This window comes from Caretta caretta, chromosome 2 (genome assembly GCF_965140235.1).
Source record: "Caretta caretta isolate rCarCar2 chromosome 2, rCarCar1.hap1, whole genome shotgun sequence".
Classification (NCBI taxonomy): domain Eukaryota; kingdom Metazoa; phylum Chordata; order Testudines; family Cheloniidae; genus Caretta; species Caretta caretta.
The window spans coordinates 119,633,639-119,656,121 of NC_134207.1; the positions used below are offsets into that span (position 1 = coordinate 119,633,639).

The following is a 22,483-nucleotide window of genomic DNA, read 5'->3' on the forward strand; positions in this document are numbered from 1 at the left end:
TAATCTCATCATAAAAGGCGATTAGATTAGTCAGGCATGACCTTCCCTTGGTGAATCCATGCTGGCTGTTTCTGATCACTTTCCTCTCATGCAAGTGCTTCAGGATTGATTCTTTGAGGACCTGCTCCATGATTTTTCCAGGGACTGAGGTGAGGCTGACTGGCCTGTAGTTCCCAGGATCCTCCTTCTTCCCTTTTTTAAAGATTGGCACTACATTAGCCTTTTTCCAGTCATCCGGGACTTCCCCGGTTCGCCACGAGTTTTCAAAGATAATGGCCAATGGCTCTGCAATCACAGCCGCCAATTCCTTCAGCACTCTCGGATGCAACTCGTCCGGCCCCATGGACTTGTGCACGTCCAGCTTTTCTAAATAGTCCCTAACCACCTCTATCTCCACAGAGAGCTGGCCATCTCTTCCCCATTTTGCGATGCCCAGCGCAGCAGTCTGGGAGCTGACCTTGTTAGTGAAAACAGAGGCAAAAAAAGCATTGAGTACATTAGCTTTTTCCACATCCTCTGTCACTAGGTTGCCTCCCTCATTCAGTAAGGGGCCCACACTTTCCTTGGCTTTCTTCTTGTTGCCAACATACCTGAAGAAACCCTTCTTGTTACTCTTGACATCTCTGGCTAGCTGCAGCTCCAGGTGCGATTTGGCCCTCCTGATATCATTCCTACATGCCCGAGCAATATTTTTATACTCTTCCCTGGTCATATGTCCAATCTTCCACTTCTTGTAAGCCTCTTTTTTATGTTTAAGATCCGCTAGGATTTCACCATTAAGCCAAGCTGGTCGCCTGCCATATTTACTATTCTTTCAACTCATCGGGATGGTTTGTCCCTGTAAGCTCAACAGGGATTCCTTGAAATACAGCCAGCTCTCCTGGACTCCTTTCCCCTTCAAGTTAGTCCCCCAGGGGATCCTGGCCATCCGTTCCCTGAGGGAGTCGAAGTCTGCTTCCCTCAAGTCCAGGGTTCGTATCCTGCTGCTTACCTTTCTTCCCTGCGTCAGAACATTTGTTCTTTTTATGCCTTTCTCTCCTAGCTTAGAGAGCCTTCTAGTACTTAGTATCTTCTCCCCATGAAATACACTATATACCATAATCCAGTCATCTCTTGACTTTTTTTTTGTTTGATAAATCTTTTTAAGTCTCCTTTCATTGTAAGGGATCTTCTCCAGCAGTCAGATGGCTCTTCTCTGCATTCTCTTGAAGTACAATAACTGTGTTCAGAAAGGTTTCAGAGTAGCAGCCGTGTTAGTCTGTATCTGCAAAAAGAAAAGGAATACTTGTGGCACCTTAGAGACTAACAAATTTATTTGAGCATAAGCTTTTGTGAGCTACAGCTCACTTCATCGGCTGCAGAAACCAATTTATAAATTACCTTAAGGGTCAGTCTAGAGCAGTGGTTCCCAAACTGGGGTTTGTGAACCCCTAGGGGTTTGCAAAATGTTACAGGGGGTTGTCAGAAAAAAATCCCTAATGGCAGACAGAGCTGTCCCTAGGGACTCCGGGCAGCACAGGACCAGCAGCCCGAAGCCCCTGGACTTCCAAGAGCTAACCAGATCAAAGCCAAGCGTATCTATCCCACTGAGGAGATTTAAACTTCAAAACTCCTTATAAGAAATGGAAAGGGAGGTGGATATTTTTTTGTTGTTTTTAAAATTAAATAGGCAGCTAGTATTGTTTTTAAAATTATGATGAAGAACAAGTTTAAGGTTTGTTGTAACGTGCGTTGTTTGCCTGGACTGCTCAAGACCTGAATGCCTGTGTAGGAGGAACTCTTTGAGCTGGCTGCTTAAATACCTTCATGCTGTTTCACATTTGATACTCCTTGATGAAACCTAGGAGCCTTGTCTTATAACAGGCTTATTCAAAGTGATACAAGCTACGAAAGTGAGATCTTGGAAGAGTGTTGCCATTTTCATAATAAAAATACTGTAATTACAAATAATTAATAATAAATAGTATGTAACAAGCATGCCTGAAAAACCATATATCCAAGATCACTGCTTTTATAATTTATACTCAGGTAAAGGAGAAAATCCTTGGAAATACTCATTTTTAAGAGGGGGTTCGCGAGACTTGCCATTTTAGTGAAAGGGGTTCACAGGTGGTTAAAGTTTGGGAACTACTGGTCTAGAGCGCAGTTTTGGCTTGAATGGTTGTCATTTAAAGAGAGAGAGAGAAATCCTGCTCCCTGTGCCAATAGCACTGGACTGGGACTCAAGAAACCTGGGTCCTATGCCTGGCTCTGCCACTGGCCAGTTGAGTGACCTTGGGCTAGTCACTTCAGCTCTCTGTGCCTCAGTTTCCTCATATGTAAAATGGGGCTAATGATAATGAGGTAAAGTACTTTGAGATCGACTGATGAAAAGTGCCATGTAAGTGTTACCCCTGTATTATTATTATTTGCCCAATGAAAATGGACTGTGGTACAATAGTGGCAGCATTAACTGGTTTTGAACACAACTGAAATGCTAGCACAGTTCCAGCTGAACAAGGGCTGATTTCTAAGGTTGCGCTTTTGTGGTTTTCTCTACTGCTTCTTTTACAGCTCTTACATTCATTAGCCAGCATTTGTCAAATCGTATCATTTCATTCAGAGATCTTCAAATACTCAACCTTTATCCAAGCGAACTATGCATTCATTAGGATGACAGCCTATCACAACACATTTTTATTTCTATCTTTATAAAAATCCATTGAAATTTGTTGCCGTCAGCTGCTTCTTTATGCAGCGTAACTTCTCATATTCTTGACAGTACTGATTGATTTGACTCATTGTCCTGCACAGTGAAAGCATAGGAGAGCTCATTTATGTTAATTACCCTGGCTTACTGGGTCTCAAGGGACTAACACACATGAGCCTCGCATATCTCTGACCAGTTTTCCCCTTTAAACAATGCCCTGGAAAGTGGTGAGGATTTTGTCTGCAACAATGACAAATCTGGTACCGGTTACAGATCGTGCCTATGTTATCCAGATGACACATCCTGTTCTGTTTTGTTGGGTAAATAATTGCACTGCTGTTTTGTTTACATGTTCCTATCTGGTTTGTGAAAGCATTTTACTGTTCACTTTTGAACCCATGTGCACATTGACCACTGGCTCTTCAGAAGAAGTACAAAAGTCTGCTTATCCCTGTCTCTGTGAAGATGATCGATAAATTGAAGTTAACCATTTATTTTTATGTCTAATCATTAATTATGCAAGGAGTACTAATGCTCTTTTCCCTTTGTAGAAACACTTTAACCTTATGCTTGAGGTGATTTAAATGCCAGCAGGTTGCATTAATTTTTTACTACATTTGATAGTTTGCTAAAGAGAAGAATTAAACTGTCATCCAGCCAAAGAAGAGAAGGGTTATAAGTACCTTCTTAAAACAGCTGCAGCTGTTCCTGTAGCTGGATGACAAGTTGTGTGGGTTTAAAAAACAAAACAAAACACACCCCTGGCAAAATGCATGGGTGGAAAAATCAGATTCTGTTGTGGCTTACAAAACAGCAAGCCTGAAAGAACCATATGCTCCTTACAATGAAACAATGGAGTATTGCACATCTGTCTCACTAAGTGGAATTACTACAGTTCAGGTTTCCAGCACTCCTGGCAGGAGAGCTTCATAGCAGATGTATGCTTTTTCTCTGTCCTTTTTTTTTAACCACTTAGGAGAGAAGCTGATGTCCCCCAAGATGGCATCATAAGCTAGGAAAATACTTCCAATATAAAGGAGTACACATCACGAATAAATTTAAAAAGTATATGCAGCTAAACTTGAAGTGCTCTAGCTAAACTTGAAGTGCTCCAACTACTCAGTCTCATTTAAAAGCACAGAAAACAAAGGAACTGACTTGTGGTTCAATGAGAGCACATTTCCTGCAGAACTTGTAACAAACAGCAAGTAATAAGAACCCCATTGTATGCCCAAGAAAGCAGCATTTTATGCATCATCCCAGACTTTCCCTTATGAACAATACTTCACATATAGGAGGCACTAACCCAGCAAATCACTTAAGTGTGTGCTTAATTTTAAGCACATGATTAGTCCCAGATTAACTTTAAGCATGTAAATTGTGACACTGCACCCCATATTCATCATAGTGATATTATTATGATATGATTATGGCATAATTATTTTGCTTTTTGTACAAGATGGGTCATGTAAGGTGACACTGGAAAAGTTATGATTTGCTGATTATCCTATTTCTGTGCATGTATCCTATTTGGATCTGTAGTTATGAATATTAACTACGTATCTGTATTTCAAATGTGGTTACACCTGGGTGGCACCCACTAGGCAAAATGCTTCCAGTCTAGACAGCTGGTTGTGAAGGATCTATTCAAGGTAATGGGCATAAGGAGAAACAATAGGCTTTTGGAGAAACTTATCCCCCACCTGGTGAGCCTTCCTGCGAATGTTCCAGAGAGCCTATGAATAAAGGCTGCTATGCCTCAGCAGGGCATGTGACCAGGCCATATGATGCTGATCTCCATTTTAGGTACCGGCATTTTTCCATAAACTGAGCTAGGAACTGTTTTTGGAATAAAGGATTCCTGCCATAAAGTAAAGCTATATAAGGTGGGGTGTGATATCATCTAGGGGCCTCACTCCTCACACAAGGACACTCCTGAGGAAACAAAGACTGAACTGGAGGAAGTGCTGGTCCCAGGCTAAAGGGATTTCTAGGCTATGGAAACCTGGTGGACTGCTTGTATCATCAGCCAGGGTGAGAAATTGCTAATTCATATCTAATCTATGTAGTATTTTAGGTTTAGTTTGTGGTTTTGTTTATTTACTGGGTAATCTGCTTTGATCTGTTTGCTATTACTTATAATCACTTAAAATCTATCTTTTGTAGTTAATAAACTTGGTTTTTGCTTTATCTAAACCAGTGTGCCTCTTAATGAAATGTCTGGGAAAAATCTCAGCTTGGTTAACACAAGTTTGTTGCATATTCCTCTCCACGTTGAGGGAAAGGTGAACTGGGTAATATATTCATACAGGTTGGGGTTTTGATCAGGGCAGGACAGTACAGCTCTGGGGTCTTGGGGAGTTGGGGATTATTTTGACTGTAGCCTCTCTATTGTTGGTTCATGCAATGGCTGGCTGCAGCCTGCATGCGGCTGCAGCTGGGTGTGTCCCTGCAAATGCAAATGCTGGTGAAAGTGTAGGACTGGGAGCAGTCTGCAGCTTGTCACAGCATTACAGTGCTGAGAGGGAGCCCAGGCTAGTGTTTCAGAGGGCTCAGTGGAACCCCATTTCCAGGTGGCACCCCAGGGGGGAACCTGTCACATGAGTAGTTTAGTCACATGGTTAAAGTGATTTGCTGGATTGGGACCATGCTGTGACTTCTATGTGGGATTCTCAAAGCACTTTACAAAAAATAAATAGCCAGTACTTACCTTGTGTGTGTGTATGTATGTATGTATAAGTATTTTAAGCCCCATTTTACTGATAGGAAAACTTCTACAGAGATGTTATGGGTCTGCAAATTCCTTGGGGCAGGGACTATGCCTGCTTTTAGCACAATGGATCCCTGAATCTTGATCAGGGCCTCTGGGTTCTAGAAATATTTAACTAGAAAATAAAAGGCTAGGTGTCTATGGCCATGTGTGAAAACTGTGCATGCAATTACACACAAAAATTAGAGGTTTGCAAATGGCCAGTACACCATCTTGCTGGCTATTTGTGTATGCAAAATACCTCTGTCATTCTTGGTCATGTGAAAAAAAAAATTAGGCTTGCAACCAATGTTCCCTCTAATTTTTTACCTTCATGTGCAGAATGAATTTTGTTATGTGCACCAATTTGGAGGTAATGTGTGGTGGGGATGGGGCCGACGGGTTTAGAGTGTGGAAAGGGGCTCAGGGCTTTGGCAGAGGGTTGCAGTGCAGGGGAGTGAGGGCTCCAGCTAGGAGTGAAGGCTCTGGGGTGAGGCTTGGGATGAGGAGTGCGGGTGGGGCTCAGGGCTGGAGCAGAGGGTTGGGGTGGAGCTGGGGATGAGGGGTTTGGGTGCAGGTTGAGGTGGGGAGAGAGGACTCCCCCCATCCCTCTCTCACTTAGCATGTCAGGGCTGTGTGAGAGGTGCCTCTCCCCAGCCGCAGCAGCTCCGGCTGGGCTGGGCCAGGCCGGGGAGGGCCTCCTCTCCCCACCTGCATGGCCCTTGATAGCCACACGGCCATGCAGAAGGCTATGCAGCTTACAGGGAACTTAGCTTGCAACTGATCCTGGCCCTTGGTACCTTCCTTTTTGAAAACTAGGTTCTTAGTAACTTGGCCAAGGTCACATAGGACATCTGTGGCAGGATCTGCTAACAAATGCAGGGGTGAGGATTGGTTTGATTGCAGCTACGTGTCTGTGTGTGGGGGAGAAGCAGCAGAGACAATGACAGAAGCAGAGAGAGAAGGCACAGCTAGAGATGTATTTGTAGTATAACCCCAAGAAAAGATGATCGAGACAGCTTTTGGGTGCTGACTGGAAAGAAGTTGGGACTGCGAGCAAAGAAACTCCTGTTTGAGTCATACTGTGTTCAGGGAAATAGGATTTTGTGTACATGCTGTGTAAATAAACAGTAATGCATTAAAGAAATACTTGACTCTATCATCCATATCCCCTCCTGACAGAAACAACCCCCAAGACCCCAGATACTGGCCAACCACTTAGATAAAAAAGGGCAATGATATTTACAAATTTTGTTTTTCATAATTTCCCCCCAAATCTTCATACAAAAATCTGCAGCATATTTATTCAGGACCCCTACTCAGTGTAGGTCTGCAGAGAAGATAAGATCTACTGCTGCTACCATTAATCAAGAAACTTCCTTAGCTCAGATATTAACGGCCTTTGATGAAGGCCCCAGATTCTATATACTGTACTTTACCTTTTCGAAGCAGAGTGGGAGAGCGAAGGAGTCAGAGTCACTAAGAAGACACTGAAGGAACAATGAGAGTGCTACTGTGAGAACCAGGAAAGCACAGGGTCACAGAGTTCTAGGGAGGAGAAAATCCAGGAAGAAAGAATCATTAACTGTATAGAAAATGATGGCTAAGTAGACTGGAAAAGAGGAGTAGCAATTTAAACAGGAAGAGGTCTTTGACCTTCGTAAGGAACATTTCAACAGAGTGGAGCTGGCAGGCACCAGATTATAGGAGACTAAGCCCTGGTCTACACTACGAGTTTAGGTCGAATTTAGCAGCATTCGATCGATTTTAACCCTGCACCCGTCCACACAACGAAGCCATTTTTGTCAACTTAATGGGCTCTTAAAATTGATTTCTGTACTCCTTCCTGATGAGGGGATTAGTGCTGAAATCGACATTGCTGGGTCGAATGTAGGTTAGTGTGGATGTAATTCGACGGTATTGGCCTCCGGGATCTATCCCACAGTGCTCAGTTGTGACCGCTCTGGTCAGCACTCTCAACTTGGATGCACTGGCCAGGTAGACAGGAAAAGCCCCGCGAACTTTTGAATTTCATTTCCTGTTCAGCCAGCGTGGCAAGCTGATTCAGCACTGGTGACCGTGCAGATCTCATCATCAGAGGTGACCATGGAATCCCAGAATAGCACAAGAGCTCCAGCATGGACCGAACAGGAGATACTGGATCTGATTGCTGTTTGATAGCACAACTCAGTTCCAAAAGACGAAATGCCAAAATATTTGAAAAAATCTCCAAGAGCATGAAGGACCGAGGCTATCACAAGGACCCGCAGCAGTGCCATGTGAAACTTAAGGAGCTCAGGCAAGCCTACCAAAAAACCCAAGAGGCAAATGCCTGCTCTGGGTCAGAGCCACAGACATGCCGCTTCTATGATGAGCTGCATGCAATTCTAGGGGGTGCCCCTACAACTACCCCACACCTGTACGTGGACTCCTGCAAGGAAGTCTCACACAACAGGGATGAGGATTTTGGGGACAAGGAAGATGATAGCGCACACCAGGCAAGTGGAGAAACTGTTCTCCCCGACAGCCAAGAACTGTTTATCACCCTGAAGACAGTACCCTCCCAACCTGTGCTCCCGAACCTTGAAGGGGAGAAGGGACCTCTGGTGAGTGAACCTTTGTAAATAAAATTCATGGTTTAAAAGCAAGCGTGTTTAATGATTGATTTGCCCTGAAGACTTGGGATGCATTCGTGGCCAGTACAGCTACTGGAAAAGTCTGTTAACGTGTCTGGGGATGGAGCGGAAATCCTCCAAGGACATCTCGATGAAGCTGTCCTGGAGGTACTCTCAAAGCCCTTGCAAAAGGTTTCTGGGGAGGGCAGCCTTATTGCATCCTCCATGGTACGACACTTTACCACGGCAGGCCAATAACACGTAGTCTGGAATCATTGCATAAGAAAGCATGGCAGCGTGTGGTCCTGGTGTTTGCTGGCATTCAAGCAACATCTGTTCTCTGTGTTTATCCTCAGGAGAGTGATATCATTCATGGTCACCTGGTTGAAATAGGGGAATTTTATGAAGGGGACATTCAGAGGTGGCCATTCCTGCTGGGCTGTTTGCCTGTGGCTGAAAAGAAATTATCCCCACTGTTAGCCACGTGCTGGGGGGAGGGGTGAAGCGATCATCCCAGAGAATTGGGTGTGTGAGGGGGTTTAGTTGGGTTTGTACTGCACGTTAACCCGAAAACATCGGCCCCTCCTTTTAAATGGCCAATGTGTCTTTTTCAGTTTTAATTTCTTTTTTTTTTCCTCCCACAGCTGCAAATGTTTCAATGCTGCCACTAGCATCTCTGTCCCAGAGGCTAGTGCAGATAAGAAGGCGAAAAAATGCACTCATGATGAAATGTTCTCTGAGCTCATGCAGTCCTCCCAAACTGAAAGAGCCCAGCAGAATGCGTGGAGGCAGACAATGTCAGAGTCGAGGAAAGCACAAAATGAACGCGAGGACAGGTGGCAGGAGCAACAGCAGAGGTGACGGGATCAAGAGGAAAGGTGGAGGCAGCATGATGAGAGGAGGCAGGGTGCAATGCTGAGGCTACTGGAGGATCAAACTGATATGCTCCGACATATGGTTGAGGTGAAGGAAAGGAACGGACCGCCACTGCAGTCCCTGTGTAACCAACTGCCCTCCTCACCCAGATGCCCAAGAACATGGGGAGGGGGCCCTCTGGGCACCCAACCACTCCACTCCAGAGGATTGCCCAAGCAACAGAAGGCTGGCATTCAATAAGTTTTGAAGTGCAGTGTGGCCTTGTCCTTCCCTCCACCCCCACCCCTCCCAGGCTACCTTGGCAGTTATGCCCCTATTTGTGTGATGAATTAAAGAAAGCATGAATTTGAAACAATAATGACTTTATTGCCTCTGCAAGCAGTGATCAAAGGGGACAGGGGAGGGTTTACAGGGAGGTAGAGTGAACCAAGGGGGTGGGTTTTCATCAAGGAGAAACAAACAGAACTGTCACACTGTAGCCTGGTCAGCCATGAAACTGGTTTTCAAAGCTTCTCTGATGTGCACCGGGCCCTCCTGTGCTCTTCTAACCCCCTGGTGTCTGGCTGCACGTAAACAGTGGCCAGGGGATTTGCCTCAACTTCCCACCCCACCATAAATATCTCCCCCTGACTCTGACAGATATTGTAGCGCACACAGCAAGCAGTAATAACAGTAGGAATATTGGTTTAGCTGAGGTCTAACCAAGTTGGTAAACTGCGCCAGCACACTTCTAAACATCCAAATGCACATTCTACCACCATTCTGCACTTGCTCAGCCTATAGATGAACAGCTCCTGACTACTGTCCAGGCTGCCTGGGTATGGCTTCATGAGCCATGGCATTAAGGAGTAGGCTGGGTCCCCAAGGATAACTATAGGCATTTCAACAGCCCCAACGGTTATTTTCTGGTCTGGGAATAAAGTCCCTTCCTGCAGCTGTCCATACAGACCAGAGTTCCTGAAGATGCAAGCGTCATGTACCTTTTCTGGCCATCCCACATTGATGTTGGTGAAACCTCCCTTGTGATCCACCAGTGCTTGCAGCACTATTGAAAAGTACCCCTTGCGGTTTATGTACTGGCTGCCTTGGTGGTCCAGTCCCAAGATAGGGATATGCGTTCCATCTATCTCCCCACCACAGTTAGGGAATCCCATTGCAGCAAAACCATCCAGTATGACCTGCACATTTCCCAGAGTCACTACCCTTGGTAGCAGCAGCTCAGTGATTACGCTGGCTACTTGGATCACAGCAGCCCCCACAGTAGATTTGCCCACTCCAAATTGAATCCCGACTGACCGTTAGCTGTCTGGCGTTGCAAGTTTCCAGAGGGCTATCGGCACTCACTTGTGAACTATGAGGGCTGTTCTCATCTTGGTATTCTTGCCCTTTAGGGCAGGGGAAAGCAAGTCACAAAGTTCCATGAAAATGCCGTTACACATGCAAAAGTTTTGCCGCCACTGGGAATCATCCCAGACCCGCAACACTATGCGGTCCCACCAGTCTGTGCTTGTTTCATGGGCCCAGAATCGGCGTTCCACGCCATGAGCCTGCCCCATTGCCACCAGGATGGCCAAATTGCCGGGGAATTTGCTGTGCTTTGAGAGAAGTCTGTGTCCATGTCCTCATCACTTGTCACCACACTGCCATCGCCTCCTCGCCTGCTTTTGCAGGTTCTGGTTTCATAGATTCATAGACATTTAGGTCAGAAGGGACCATTATGATCATCTAGTCTGACCTCCTGCGCAACGCAGGCCACAGAATTTCACCCACCACTCCTGCAAAAAACCTCTCACCTATGTCTGTGCTATTGAAGTCCTCAAATCATGGTTTAAAGACTTCAAGGAGCAGAGAATCCTCCAGCAAGTGACTCGTGCCCCATGCTACAGAGGAAGGCAAAAAACCTCCAGGGCCTCTTCCAATCTGCCCTGGAGAAAAATTCCTTCCCAACTGCAAATATGGCGATCAGCTAAACCCTGACCATATGGGCAAGATTCATCAGCCAGATACAACAGAAAATTCTTTCCTGGGTAACTCAGATCCCACCGCATCTAATATCCTATCACAGGCCATTGGGCCTATTTACCATGAATATTTAATTACCAAAACCATGTTATCCCATCATACCATCTCCTCCATAAACTTATCAAGTTTAATCTTAAAGCCAGATAGATCTTTTGCCCCCACTGTTTTCCTTGGAAGGCTGTTCCAAAACTTCACTCCTCTGATGGTTAGAAACCTTCGTCTAATTTCTAGTCTAAATTTCCTGGTGGCCATAACCATTTGTTCTTGTGTCCACATCGGTACTGAGCTTAATTAATTCCTCTCCCTCTCCGGTATTTATCCCTCTGATATATTTATAAAGAGCAATCATATCTCCCCCCAGCCTTCTTTTAGTTAGGCTAAACAAACCAAGCTCCTTGAGTCTCTTTTCATAAGACAAGTTTTCCATTCCTCGGATCATCCTAGTAGCCCTTCTCTGTACCTGTTCCAGTTTGAATTCATCCTTCTTAAACATGGGAGACCAGAACTGCACACAGTATTCCAGGTGAGGTCTCACCAGTGCCTTGTATAACGGTACTAAAACCTCTTTATCCCTACTGGAAATACCTCTCCTGATGCATCCCAAGACCACATTAGCTTTTTTTCACGGCCATATCACATTGGTGGCTCATAGTCATCCTATGATCAACCAATACTCCAAGGTCCTTCTCCTCCTCCATTACTTCTAATTGATGCGTCCCCAGCTTATAACTAAAATTCTTGTTATTAATTCCTAAATGCATGACCTTACACTTCTCACTATTAAATTTCATCCTATTACTAATACTCCAGTTTACAAGGTTCTGCATATACAAGAGAGTCTCCTCTTATGCTGGGGTTACGTTCCGCAGTCAACGCGTAAAGCAAAAATCACGTATAGTCAAAATTACATTGAGTATAATGGTGGGCAGAATTGCCCGCACTACAGGTACAGTATTTAAATAATTGTTTTTCTCTTTTTTTTTGTTGTTTTTGCCGACTGCGCAAAGCTGAATTCACGCACGTTAAATGCGTGTAAGATGAGACTCGCCTGTACTGCATGATAATACGTGAGGTGTTTACAATGCTCATAATGGCTGCGATGATCTGAGCGGGCTCCATGCTTGCCATGGTATGGCATCTGCAGAGTTGCAGGGGAAGCGGTGGTTGGATGACCAGTTTTGCAGACCTACTGCACTGTCTGCTGCCAGGACACAACAGCTGAGCGGGCTGCACACTTGCCGTGGTATGGCGAGACAAGAGCAGCCGAGCAGAACTGCAGCGGAAGCGGCCCTGCGAGACCACCGGGAGAGCAGAGTGCCAGCAGAAGCAGTGGATGACAAAGGTCACGTAGAGGACCTGCGAGGTGGATTCATAGCATCAGGAGAACAGGATCACAGAGTGGCAGCAGAAGCGGTGGATGACGACGACGGTTAGCAGTCCTACTGCACCATGTGCTGAAAGCAGTATGGCGCCCACATGGAAAAAAGGCGTGAAATGATTGTCTGCCGTTGCTTTCATGGAGGGAGGGGCAACTGACGACATGTACCCAAAACCACCCGTGGCAGTGTTTTTTGCCCCATTGGGCATTGGGAGCTTAACCCAGAATTTCAATAGGTGGCGGAGACTGCAGGAACTGTAGGATAGCTACCCACAATGCAACACTCCAAAAGTTGACACTAGTCTCGGTACTGTGGACGCACTCCGCCAACTTAATGCACTTAGTGCATTAGTGTGGGGACACACACAATCAACTGTATAAAATCGCTTTCTAAAAAATCGACTTCTATAAATTCGACCTAATTTCGTAGCGTAGACATACCCTAAGGGGAGAGTTAGTGGAGAAGGAATTGATGAAATGGGAATAGACAGCATGTTCAAGAAATATAGAGGCAGGGAAAGGAGTGAGACTGGGCAGGTACAAGGGAAGTTTAGAAAATTTCTAGCCTGATAAAGAAAAAAACATAATTTGTGTTCAGCTGTTTGTTTATTTATCAGTATAATCCCCCTTGACATTAATGCACTTCATCCAGTGCAGCCGCAGTTTGGCTGTGCCCCTCTTGTAGAAGTCCTTGTCCTGCATGTCCAGAAACAACTTGAGTGCTATGATCACCTCATTGAAGCTCTTTCCACAAAAGTCTTCCTTCAATTTGGGGAACAGGTAGAAGTCTGAGGGAGCCAAATCTGGTTTGCAGGCTGTCTGGGAAAGCAACCAAAAGCCACATTTGGTCGCTGTGGTCACTGCAACCTGGGATGTGTGGGGTGATGCGTTGCCATGGACAGGGCCGTCCCTAGCTATTCTGGGGCCCTACACAGCCGCCCCCCCCCATGGGAGGGAGGTTATGGGGGGGCCCCAGGCCTCCGTGGTGGAGTGGGGCTGGCTTGGGGCGCAGGGGGGAAACTGCCCCCCAGCACTCACTGGCAGCACGGCTGGGGCCAGGTTGCTGCACTTCCCACCACAGGTGAGTACAGGCCTGGCCTTGCTACAGTCCTCAGGGGTGGGAAAAGGTGGGGCAGGGGCGGAGCAGGGTGGGACCTTTGGGGAAGAGGTGGAGCGGGGGGGAAAGAGGTGGGGCAGGGGCTGGAGCAGCATGCAGTTGCGCAGGGCACCAGAAAATGTGGTGCCTCAAATTTCCTGGTGCCCTATGCAGCTGAGTACTTTGTGTATAGGTAAGGATGGCCCTGGCCATGGAGAAGCAAAAAGTTCACTGAAAATGTCAAGTTGCACTCTTTTCTGGTCAGCTCTCATCATTCTGGGCACCCATCTTGCTGACACCTTTCTTATGCCCAGGTCTTTATTGAGGATGGCTTGCACTGACCCAGTGCTGATGCCCACTGTCTCAGCTATGTGTCTGACTGTTGATCTTCTAGGTGAGGTGATTTTTTTTTATTGGACCTTCTTTCGGTGAGAAAGTTAAGCCTTTGAGCCACACAGAGCTCTTCTTCATTCATCACCATCTTGCAGTGGACTCTCTGGGGTGTCCCCTGCTCTTGGCTCATTTTCCATGCTGATTCTCCTTTGCTTGAATTCAGTAGGCCAGGTTTTTCTTTACTGTGTGTATGAAGAGGCATCATCCCCAAAGGTTGCTCCCATGTCCTCATGGATTTCTTTTGATGTCAAGCCTTTTTATGGAGGTACTTGAACACCGCTCTGATTTCATTCTTCTCTATTTTTCCAATCTTTGATGACTGACTCACTTCAAAAGGTCCTTGCACAAGTTCTGCACAGATGGAAAAAATGGCTACTAACAAAGAAATACATCAAAATACCAGTACTTTGATCTGTAAAATCTGTTGGGCTCTAGAATATCATTAAATAGGTCAGGCTAGACACTTTCTCAGTGACCCTTGTAGATAGAGAGGCAGCTACTATTAAGCAAGGGTCTGGGGGACTGTGGAGACAATAGCGCATTTGAAAGCTGAGGAAAATAAGCCAAGTGACACAGAGAGAGAGAGAGAGAGAGAAAGAGAGAGAGAGATGTTGAAGGTGAGGGAAAGGAATGAGGGGAGGAAGAGAGGTCCCAAACTGGAAGAGGGTTGGCTAAAGAAATTGGTCTGAAGGTCAATGGTTGAAAGTGGGAGAGACATGTCTGAAATGTAGTCCAGAGTGAAGGAGGAGAAAATCCAGGCTGTGTGTATGTATGCATGGTGGTGAATTGGAAGCGCATGCTAAATTATTTCAGTCTTCTCTTTGAAGAAGCTTCTCAGCAGTGAGGGAAAAAGGTAGAGGCTGAGGAGAGGATTAAGGAGAAAGATAAGGGTGGAGAAGAGACAGCAAAGGTTGTAGGAGAAGGACTTTATCAGGAAGGAGAAGCAGAGCTGTTTTGCAAGGAAGATCTCAGTGACGAAGGCACCGAGGATAAAAACCTAATAGGCCTTCCACATACAGCATAGCTTTAAACAGAAAATATGGGCAAAGGCAAGAGTAATTCCATTGAAATAAATGAGGGTTAGATTGGTGTAAAAGTAGGGTGAGAGGAGAATCAGGCCCATTACATCTTTAGGAATCCTAGAAACAGAACACTAATTATTAAAATCACCAATATTCATTCCAGGAAAAGTCCACATTAGGCAGAGTGAACGCTATATACCACAATTAACAGAGGCCTTGAGGTCAGATTCTTTGGCCATGTAAATTAGCATTGAAGATAAACCCTAGGCTCTCCCATAGTCTTTATCTCAATTTGCTAACTCCTGTGAAAGCTACAAACTGCCTTCTCTTCAGTAGCATTTTACCTCATGTTAGTTACCACGTTAGCTAACTTGAGTTAAGAACACACCTCATGTCCTAGTGAAGATACAGCCTATGGTCAATTTTTAAAAAACAATAAATAAAATACCACCATTTTCAACATCAATAGCCCCGTGACAAAGAGCCAGCGAGGGTTAAGCAACCAGCAGGCTGCGTGACCTGGAAGGAACCCTTACAGACATATTAGAAGAGTATTGAAATGGTAAATAGGGCCATTACTTGTAGATAGTGAGCAAACCCATGTTAAGTAGACTAGAATCCTTGATATGTAGGCCTGTATTGTTAGAGAATCACAAGTAGATACTAATTGTATTTGTCTGTGTTTACCTGTATCTTGTTTAGAAGTTTAACAATGTGATCTAATTACCTTGTAGATGCTAAACTTCTGTTCCTGTCTATGATTCATTACTGTATTCTATTGATTCAGAGATCAAAAGGGGATATTCTCATTTAGATGGGACTTGTGGTATAATAAAGTTATTGGCCTCATTTCTCTTTGAAATTTGCAACCCTATGTAGTGAACTACCTGTGAACTGTTTGATGGTTAATTGGCTTATGCTAATGAATACAACTAGTTACTGGTCTATGCCTAGGAAACAGAGATTAGCTTCAAAGCAACAATATACATTACCTATTCTTCATCCAAGAAAGGCCCTGCTGCGACCATGACTTGCTTCTGCCATAAAGAAAGATTTGGGCCTGATCCTTTTTTATCTCGGAGCTGCTTAAACTTTGACCAGGAAAGTCTAAGCCCACAAGACTGAGGTCTCCAGGTCTACTCTGGATTAGCCCTGGAATTTTCATGGAAGAATTTGAACAAGCTCTGCAGATGGACTGTCTATTGGACTATAACCTACTGAACTGATTGTAGAAGGACTTTTGCAGATCAGCAGCCTCACCATCTCTGTTATGAAACTGACCTAAGAACTGTATTCATATCTGTATGTATATTGACCTTTAAACCATAGCATCTCTCTCTCTTTTTATTAATAAATCCTAGATTTAGTTAATAAGAATTGGCTCTAAGCATGTATTTCAGTGAGATCTGAAATATTCATTGACCTGGTGGGTAATGTGTCCAGTCTCCTTGGATTGGTAGAACTTTATATTTCCTGAAGAATGTTTTTTAGTAACCCTCACTATATTACACTTGGCTGTCTGGGTGGGAGCCAAAGGCTGGATTGCTTAAAGGGGACTATATTTTGGCTTCTTGGTCACCAGTAAGATATTACAGAAGCTGTTTGGTTACTGGCTTGGTGAAATCTAATTATAGAATAAACCACTAGTTTTGAGGATTGTCTGTTCTATTCCTTGCAGTTTGCCCCGAATAAGCTCCTCCATGGTGACAAGCCCCAAACATGGTGACACCATTAAAGTAAGAAATGGGGTTTTATTATACTCTCACTTACACCATTGTACATCTGGATCAACTTCAGTGAAGTTATGCTGATTTTACATTGGGGATGTGTGTGAGGTGAATCAGGCCTTTCCTTAATGGTGCTGTAGTGCTTGGGCTTTTGCTTTTAAATCCGGTATAATTTTTCTTATAAAAGAAGGTTTTGTGTGTATGGTGCTTCTTTTACAGCATGTAAGTTCCGCTATACCGCATTACGCAAACTGTCTCCTTGGTGAACTTGCAGCGCTGTACAGCAGGGAAGTGTGTGGCTTTAAGCTTTGCCTTCTCTGCCCCAGCAGTTAATAATTAGCTGGCTTCAGGCAAAGAGAGTCTCTGAGACTCACAGTAAACAGTGGGAGACAGGTCAAGGCTGCCAAAACACAGTCTGTGCTGCGTGGCACTTGTGAAGCAGCAATACAATCTGTTCCTGGACACTCAACATGGACAAAAAAATAGATTTTTGTTTTTCTTCAGAAGCGAATAGTTCCATTTGGAAATTCATGGCCCAGTTGTCAAGAGTTACCAAAACACATGCCGTATAATAGCAGGGGGCAAGTGGAAATGTTTTGTAGTAGAGATTTAAAAGGACACTTCATGTGGTGGTTTGGTGTGAGAATTGTTTGAACAATGTTTTTTAAAACCAAAGGGAAAGGAGTTCTGTATTGTGTCTGGACACAGCCAAAGCCCGCATCCTGCAATGCAGTTCCCCACTTCTTTAGATTCAGTCAGTGAGCCTGATGTTCACATGTGCTGATCTCAAGAGGCGTTGCAAGTGCTCAGCATTTCCCAGAGTCAGGCCCAGTTTCCTCCCTCCCCCTTTATTTATGGGTCCATTCCCTAAGACACAGGAGAAGTTCTGATGAATTTTGTCTAGTAAGACATAAACATCAAATCCAAAAACCAGAGTTCAGTTCCCAGCTCTGGTGGTTACAGTCTCAATCTGTTGTATTTTTTCAATTTCAATTTAAGAAGGGCTTCCTTCTCAGGGAAAGTAAGGAAGCAAGCAAACAACAAAGAAACAAAAACACACAACCAGTAATTTAGGGAGGCAGCTGAAAGGGGGAGTGAAAGATGTCATGAGACCTTGCATTATTTAAGCAAAATATTCAGACGTTAATGTTTTTCTTTGTCAGATTCCAATATGCAGATGCTTATAATGGCTATAAATCTCCCACTCTGTAAGCTAGTGTCATTACAGGCATCAGTGCAGTGATCAAACGCAGAATGGGAAAGCTGGTCCAAGTTTATCCTAATGTTTGAATTAGCACTTGCAATAATCTCCAATATGTACACACTTAGAAGGATTCAATCCCACAAACTGATTTGCTTGTGTCTGGGATTACATACCTTCAGAGCAGTACAGATTTCCTTATTCAACAAGGGCATTTATTGACTATTTCCCTTCACTAGCAAGATTTGAAACACAGGCCTTTACTGACACATATGTTTAATAAAGTGATTTATGAACTTTTAAAAATCCTAATTCTACACTATATCCAGTTTCGTTAACTCTGTCACTAACTTTTAATACAATATAACTTTTTAGGGTCTTTGACACAAATTATTTCCTCAAATATGTTGCAGATTTGAATAACACAGTTGCACAGGTAAATAATAAACAACAGCAGAAGGAGAGAGCTTAAGAGCCAACAAGTCAGGGAGAAAGGAAATGTTTTCAGGTGTGACTTGGAATGGGACAGAGAACTGTTGACACTGAGAGATACAGGAAGAATTGCTGTAGCCAATACAGTTGACAAGAGCTGCAGAGGAGAATGTGCTTGCACTGGTAGTAGCAAGATTGTGTGACTGGCCAGAAAGGAGTGGCACTAGATGAATGCAGGGGGCCTGATTCTCCATCACCCTGCACCATGTATAGGGCATTTACACCCCCTTTGCAATGGTGTAAATGACACCACAAGGGACAGAACAATTGCAAATCTGGCTAATTATTTACAGGTACATTATGAAAAGTAAATAATCATAGGGCCTGATCCTGCAAGCTGGTAAGCACCCTCAACTCCCATTGACTAGATGGAGGCAAGTTAATTGAACTGTTGTTGGAAGGGCTTTCACAATTCAGTCCCTACCTGTCCAAACACTTCATAGGAACTGATCCTCAAGTACGATCTAATGGAAAACCTATCTGTGTTGGAAGACATTCAGCAGTCAGATTAGTGAAACAAGAAACCACACTTCTCACTGAATCAAACTATCGCCAGTGTTGGGCTTAAAAGCCCCTTATCCAGTATTTCATCTCTGCCACTGCGTGCCTTTTAAGGTATATCTAGCTACAACTTACACCTTCCAGGTGAAGTGTAAAGGAGGCAGACCTGTGCTAGCAATTGGTTGAGCTAGCCTGCTGAAAACAGCGTAGTTGCAGTGGCACGAGCAGTGGGAAGGGCTAGCTGCCTGAGTATGTGCCTAGCATCTTCAATAGGTATGTTCGTGGGGTGGCTGTCCTCTGCTGCTACTGTTTTTAGCATGCTAGTTTGATCAGAGCTAGTGCAGGTATGTCTCCTCAAGATGGAATTTACATCTTCAGCTGGCAGTGTAGACATACGCTAGGGGTACATCTAGGTGTCTGTGTGATTGTAGCATGGGCAGGCATACATTAGTTTTAATCTAGCCAGAAGGATAATAATAGTAATGTTGACATGGTGCCATTGGGTTCAACACAGGCTAGCAACCCAAGTACAGTAGAGGGTTTGACAAGAGTTAAATACATTTTGTTTCTCTTAGATCTGCCAGATACAGCACACATGTTGACTGGAGCCGTATATCTTTCCATAATATGCCAATATTCAAATTATCCCAATTAAGGGGATCAGTTACAATTTGGTTTCCTTTGTATTGTTGACCAGATTAATACTTCTGACATATTTTTGCAGGCTTGTCACATGAGCCAAGCATATAAGCTTCTGATTGGTAAAGAAGCTCCTTGTGTTTTACTATTATGGATTCTGATCGTGGGTGGCTATTTCAGTGGAACGTTTCACAGCTGCACTGTTTTTTCTGTGGGAAGGAGGTGATTGTCTGGAGTCTCCAGACTTTTATCTAGAATGCCAGTAAAATATCAGTGTATGTGGTGTGGAGTGTTGAAGGCTTTTTTTGGCACTGAAAGAGAGGAATTTAGTTTTGGTTTCCATTGTCTTACCTGGACTGGGATTGTACATCTGAAATCTTAACTCCCAATGTGTTCCTGGTTGAAGTCTCTACAAATGGCGAAAAATAATGTCTACACATATGGGGCTTGTTTTGCTCTCATGGAGGTCAATGAGAGTTTTGTCATTGAGTCCAGTGGCAAAAACAAACAAACAAAAGCAAGTATTTCTTCATACAGCCAAACTGTGGAACTCCTTGCCAGATAATGTTATAAAGGCTAAGACTATAAAAGGGTTCAAAAAATAACTAGATAAGTTCATGGAAGATACATCCATCAATGTCTATTAGCCAGGATGGAGAGGGATGATGTCCCTAGCCTCTGTTTGCCGGAAGCTGGGAATGGGAGACAAGGAACGGATAACTTGATGATTACCTGTTCTGTTCATTCCCCCTGGGGCATCTGGCATTGGCCACGGTCGGAAGACAGGATACTGGGCTAGATGGGCCTTTGGTCTGACCCAATATGGCCATTCTAATGTTCTTATGAGCAGGACTGGGTCCATAAATCTCCAAAGAGGGATTTTTAGATTTCCAAATGGGTTTTCTGGAAGGTGTTCAGTATTTCAATTAAGGTCTCTCAGTTTAAAGTAGGAATCTCTGACATCTGATTTCCAGAAGACAGGTTGGAAGGGTCATCCACCTCATCCCTCGACCTCCACTAGTTACAAGGGCACTTAGAAATGCTTAGAAAATGCAATGCAAGTACACAAGTGACCTAACTCTTTGGCACAAAAAAGGGGATGTGGTGTGGGGGGTATGGGTAGGAAAGTGGAGGAGAAATTTCTTACTTGGTTAAGTAAAGGAAAGGGCAGGGAATCAAGTGAAATAGGGGGTGAAAGATTTTTAAAACAGTAACTGTTACAGCCTGAACTGTGTGGGGGTTTTTTGGAGGGCGGTTAGGGGGAAACCTTCAGTCGAAATAACCCAGCCCACCCAACTGGAAATTGAAAGCAGGAACACAAGAGAGAAAAGAAAGATATCCACATGACATCCTTAGTCTATGATGAAGCAGAAACGTTTTCTTATAATTTCCAAGGGTTTGTGCTTTTCAAGGAGGAGGTCCAGCTAGAAATAAAAAATCACTTCTGCAGCACTTGGAAGGGCATGTTTTCTTTGAGTCACTGTCTAACCCATAATTGTTTTATTTGGGTGGAATTTAGGTACTTTGTAGTGCTGATTAATCTGAGGGACAAATAGCACAAGTTAGAGGCAAGCATGAGGTAGCAAGTGCTATGAATCGCCCAGCTGATTGCTCAGTCTTGATCTGCATTAGCTTTGTTATATTCCTCTACTGGATCCTCTCTTCAGAAGACCTTTCTATCTGCTTCATTATGTAACAAACTCTGTTGTAGTACAGGAGAGTATCCAATGTGGCTAATATCCAGTGGAGATTAAGGCCCCACTGAAGTCATCAGGAGTTTTGTCATTGATTTCAAGAAAATCTAGGATGAAATTCCAGCTAACATTTGACCTACGTTTATGTGTGAACCCAGGTTTCCAAAAGTTGAAAGCACTCTAAACCACCGCCCCCAAAACTGGTGGACTAGGGTCTGAGGCCTTGTCTACACTGGGTGTTTGTAGTCGCAGAATGATCTGTACTAGTGCAAGTGTACCACATCTACACTTGGGGTTTGCACTTCAGCAGATGGATTGGTAGAGCTACATCAGTGGCTAAAAATGCCAGTGTAGACAAGCCTGGCTCACCGTTGTCCTGCACCTTGTGTAGTCCTTTACGTCAATGCAAACTTGATGTAAAGTTCTACCAAAGCAGAATATCTTTTCAATTATATTAATGAGGACTAAACAAGGTGCAGGACTATGGTGACTTAGGGCTTATCTACTTTGGGGTTTTTAGCCACTGATGTAGTTACACCAAAGTAGTTGCACAAGTGCAAACCCCTCGTGCAGATGTTGTGCACTGGTGCAGCTCACTCTGATGCTAACCCTCGCAGTGTTGTCATCAGTAGTGGTAACTAGATTTGGTTGCTTCCCAGTCTGAATTGCCATCTGATTCATTCTCTCTCTCTCTCTCTCTCTCTCTCTCTCTCTGTGTATATTTAAAAGTGTATTTATAATGTATAAAAGTGCTTCCGCTGTGAACAGCAGTGCTCACATTCAAAGCTTTTGGGAGCAGACAGCTAATCATCTGCACAGACTGTAAAGCCTGGGTGAGCCTGGACCTCTCAGCTACTTGGAATGTCCCTGGAAAGTTTAGCATCATTCTCTTCCAAAATTCTGTTGTTCCCCTGCATGAGAATTTTTGTTCCAAATGGGCTTTTTAATAGACAAATGGGAAAACTTTTATTTTCTAGACAGAGAGTGAGATTCTGGCCCCTGTTAAAGCAGCTTTGTGCTACGCCAGTGGTGCAAAGTAGCTTTATTCCTGGCTTAACGGCTACACAAGGATTTTCCCAGAGTAGGTCAACTGGAGATTTTCCTAGAGCTAGCTACACTGGCTCTACACTGGCCACCTCCTAGCCCCTGGGTAAGGGGGTGTGTGTGTGTTGGGGTAAGGGGGATGGCCAGAGGGCCTTTGGAGAAGTTACAGCTAAACTAGCTCCCAGTTAGCTTTGGGAATGGGGAAGTGGGATGTAAGACCACCTTTGTGCCTCACAGTTGCACTGATTACTTCTCTGGTGCAGTATGATGGGGTGTACTTGCCCCACACTGGAGTGGAAGGAGTTAAGGAAGCACTCTTAGCCCCAGAAGCCATGCCCCCTTGAC

The 22,483-nt window shown here is 44.3% G+C and overlaps 1 long non-coding RNA gene across 1 annotated transcript; it reads left to right on the forward strand.

The window, feature by feature from the left end:
• The first annotated feature begins 7,133 nt into the window (after positions 1–7,133).
• On the forward strand, positions 7,134–9,287 carry LOC142071088 (uncharacterized). The gene is made up of 2 exons (XR_012667043.1): positions 7,134–8,044; positions 8,698–9,287. It is a non-coding gene; the product is annotated as an uncharacterized LOC142071088 (long non-coding RNA).
• Positions 9,288–22,483: the final 13,196 nt, after the last annotated feature.